The 4,507-nt window shown below is 46.8% G+C and overlaps 1 pseudogene across 1 annotated transcript; it reads left to right on the top strand.

Annotated features, from left to right (window-relative positions):
• The first annotated feature begins 931 nt into the window (after positions 1-931).
• On the top strand, positions 932-4,147 carry LOC308649177 (mas-related G-protein coupled receptor member H-like; annotated as a pseudogene). The gene has a single exon. The product of its transcript is annotated as a mas-related G-protein coupled receptor member H-like (transcript).
• Positions 4,148-4,507: the final 360 nt, after the last annotated feature.

Here is a 4,507-nt window from a genome sequence, read left to right as displayed (position 1 = left end):
TCCACACAGAGAAACAATCTAGAAAGCCCTGTAAGCCCTTCCCTGAATCCTGTTCCTACCCACGTCTCAGTGGGCTGGGGTCAGGGAATCTTCAGGCAACCAGGACACCAGGTAAGGACAGAGAAGTGTGGACCAGGCAGTCCTGGGCCCTGACCCCACAATCCTGCATGCCCGCCCACCCTAGGTAGCCCTTGTCCCCTGAACCCCAGTTCAACAGAGCGATCCTCTTTTCTTCCTCCCTCCCTATTGGCAGCTGGATCATCCTGTCAGCCAAGCCCAAGAGGATGACCCTCAATGTACAGGAGAGAAAGACACAAACAGCTGTTAATTGTGTTTACTGGTGCCTAGAAACTGTTGGGGGGTTATGTGGATATTATAAACAAAAGCCAAGGCATGGGAAAGGAAGAGTATCTCAAGAGAGAGATGGGGCACAAGTTTCTAGACACAACCATGAGCGCTTACTTCTTTGTGCATAGGCTTTTGATCATTGGTACGTTTTTTATCCTTTTTTTATTTTGGATCCTTTCTCCTAGCTCTGTCCTCTATTTTTGGTAAGAACCCTGAGAAATCTCTTACAGGAAGGCAGGGGACAAATTAGGAACACAGTGGGTTTTTCCACAGGGCCAGAGAGAAAGAATCCTGGTTGGAGGCAATGGCTGGAGGTGAGGTTAGAAGCCCGGCCTTGAGTTCAGTGGAGGAAACCTGGAGATCACAGTGGACTCTGCCTGGGCGGAGAACAGAAGGGGAGAGGAAGGGGGGCAGGGGGTGGTGGGGAAGAAGACGGGAAAACACAGCAGCACACTTCCTCCCACACCACTGTGAGGGAGGATCAAAAACCAACTCACTGTGGGATGCACAGCAAAGGACACCATCAGCTCCATCTTCCATTTCTGACCACAGGTGTGCAGGAGGAAACCAGCGATCCCCAAGAATGGAGCCATGGCAGTGACCCTGAATCCTTCGGAACCCACACTGATTCCCAGAAACGCCTCCCTGGATGGAGCAACCTGGTCATCAGAGCAGGTGAGGGAGCCCCTGTCAGAGGCTGAAAGAGAGCACGGCCATGTCTACCTTTCCCTGCTCATCCGTGTCCCCGGAGTCACTGGGAACCGACTCCTGATACTGTTTCTCATCTTCTGCGTCAAGAGGAAGCCGTTCACCGTCTACCTTCTGCATCTGGCCATTGCCGACTTCATGGTCCTTCTCTGCTCGTCCATCTTCCAGCTGGTGGACAGCCTCCACCTGCCCGATGACACCTGGCTGAGCTACGTCCTCCTCCTCATGATCTTCGGCTACGACACGGGTCTGCACCTGCTCACTGCCATCAGCGTGGAGCGCTGCCTCTCGGTGCTCTACCCAATCTGGTACCAGTGCCGCCCGCCGCCCGAGGCACCCGTGGGCCGTGGCCTGCGCACTGCTGTGGGCACTTTCGGTGCTGGTATCCCGGTTGGAGAACTTCTTCTGCCTTCTGGCAGCGGAGCCGAGATCCCCAGAGTGCCCACACGTGTGCGCCTTCTCCTGGGTCTTGACCTTCCTTGTCTTCGTTCCTCTCATGATCTTCTCCAACTTGATCCTCTCCGTCCAGGTCTGCTGCCACCTCAAGTCCTGTCTACCGGCCAAGCTCTATGTGATCGTCACGGCCACCGTGGTCTTGTTCCTGGTCTTCGCCATGCCCATGAAGGTCCTGTTCATCATCGTCTACTACTCCAACCCTAGCCACGAGTCTGTGTGGAAGTTCTTCCCCTATCTGCACCTGCTATTCACCATCAATTGCAGTGTGAATCAATTGTCTATTTCGTGGTGGGTGGTCTTAGGAGAAGGAAAAGTAGAAAGTCCCTGAAAGAAGTGCTGCTGGAGGTCTTTGAGGAAAAGCCAGAGCCCACTTCAGGTGGGAACGCTGCCCCTTCCTCTCCGACCTCGAGGTCCTGAGGACACTCTTGAGGGTCGGAAGCTATCCCCGTGGGAAAAGGTAACATGTTCTGAAAACACCTCTCTGCTTTCCCACCTGCAGCTCACCTAAGCTAAAAATCAGTTCCTTGGTTCCTCCTGGGAATTAGTAATAGCAACAAGACCACAGTCCCCACGATCCACCTGGCCACTGCGGCTTCGTGACAGCTAACCTTTTAGGACACTTATTCTCCTCCAGGCACCAAGCCCCGCGTTTTACACACATCGTCTCATTTCATGTCTCAACAACCTTAGGAATCAACACTGTTACTCGGCCATGAAAGGTGAAGGAGGTGCGGCTCCCAGAGGGTTAGTAAGGTTACGGAGAGTGGAAGGCCCAGTTGGAACGGGACCCGCAGAGCCCGACCCCAAGCCCTTCCTTGCACCATGGTACCCAGGACTGTCTTTGAGAGGTGATATCTTAAACTGTTTGCGCTCATGCCTTCAACACCACTCCCCACTGTCTCTCCCTTGGGTCTTCTTTCAGACCTTGTGCTCCTGATTAGTTAGAGGAAAACGTTTTCTTCTTAGAAAGGAATGTGAATTGTTGGAGACGCAAAGATGAGTATGAATACTTACAAGGGACTATCGGCCTGTCCTATAGAAGTGTCCCTATTATTTACATATTAAGAATTCATCCCGGTTCAATCTCCAACACCACAAAAAGAAAAAAAAAAAAAAAGAATTCATCCTGGGATGCGTTGGGGAATAGGAGAGGTATCCCATAAGTCCTTTAAGAATGTCGTCTTGTAATAGTGAACAGGAACTGCCGGGCTTGGTGGCACATGCCTATCATCTGGGCAATGTAGCAAGACTTTGCCTCAAAATAAAACTAAAAGTGGCTAGGGATGTAGTTTACTGGTAGAGTACTTGCCTAGCATGTGTGAAGCCCTGGGTGCAACCCTCAGTACTAAGAAAATTTAAAATATAAAACAAAAAGCAAGGGAATTTCAAAAAGAATCACTGAAGCTTTGCTTGAACATGGAAATTTTCACTTTTGTCTCCCTCCCTCCCTCCCTCCCTTCCTTCCTTCCTTCCTTCCTTCCTTCCTTCCTTCCTTCCCTCCTTCCCTCCTTCCCTTAATCTGTGGTATGGATATATCCATAAAATACAACAGATGGAAGAATACTTTCTTTGCAAAATGTGTACAAAACAAAACCATGTATTTTTCTAGAGAATTTCAGCGCATGGCTATTTCACCATCTCTTCAGCCCACCATCCCTCATTTCTCAATTCAGTTCTGAGTACCCGACTTGAGATGCTGCCAACTCTTTTTGGAATGAGGTGTTTTCTTTTTTTCATTACAAAGAAAACATTTCCTGTGGTCCCAAGGCCCTCTTGATGGACTTCACTATTATAAGCCAAGCCCCAGCACTTTCCAAGACTATTTATAGATTTTGCTCATCCAGCCATATTCTTACTGGAATTATCTTGCAGTCCAACCTGATCATCATGTAACAAATTCTTAAAGTTAATTCCACTTACCTACAGATTTTGCTGAATAGACTATGATTTGGTGGCACTAGGACAGTTCCAACAAATGATTATCACCAGGATGTACTTTTTTAGGATGTACTTTTAATAAACACAATAGTGGAATGATTAAAATATGGAATGCTCAATCAAATTGAGCACAATGGGGACTACCAGAGGCTGGGTGGTGACAACCGCAGGGTACAAAATTTCAGTTAAGAGGAATAAACTTTCAGGACCTACTGCACAGCATGGTGACTGGAGTTAATAGTTAATAATAATGTATTGTATATTTCAAAATTGTTAAAAGTGTGGCTGTAGCTCAGTGGTGGAACACTTGTTCAGCATGATAGAGGCCCTGGGTTCAATTTCTAGTAACAAAAACAATGATAACACCCACCCCCTACCAAGGAAATTGCTAAAAGGGTAACCTTTAAATACAAAAACGAAACAAAACACCACACAAAATCATAAAGTCTGCAGGGTGGTGATATGTTAGTTAGCTTGTCCTCGTCACTGCATAATGCATACATAGATCACATCACATTGTATCCCACAAATACAAAAAATTGTTTGTCAACTAAAAAATAAAAAATTGAAAAGCAAGGCTTGAGGAAGAATTTTACATTCATCATTTATTTAACCAAACATTTACTGAAGGCCTCTTAGTTGCCTGAGACTGCTCAGTGGGTAAGTCACAGCCCTGGCCTCAGGGTCTCCCAGCCTGAGAGCTGAAGGGACCAGACTCCTACAGAGTTATTATGCATCTTCCCCAGGATCACAAACTGTGCCACAGACAGCAGGTGCTCAAGAAATATCTGGTCCATAAACAAATATATAAATGTAAAATAATATAATAATAGCTGACAAAAATCTTTCCTATAAGGAACTAAAGATATTTTATGGATGGGTTCTCCTAGTTAAATAAACAATTAATAACAGAGATCAGTCTACATTGGGAGATGCCCAGGTTTCTCAGATCTCCCAGTAATACAGAACATGAAATCAAACATTTGCTTCAAAAGTGACATGGAATCAGTGTGAGAAAAAGGACAAAGTCTCATTGAAAAGCTCTCAGAACTGACCT

This window comes from Spermophilus citellus (assembly GCF_964194105.1).
Source record: "Spermophilus citellus genome assembly, chromosome: 5".
In the NCBI taxonomy this organism is placed as follows: Eukaryota; Metazoa; Chordata; class Mammalia; order Rodentia; family Sciuridae; genus Spermophilus; species Spermophilus citellus.
Note: the sequence above shows the minus strand (reverse complement) of the source record. Positions and strands in the feature narration are given on the sequence as shown.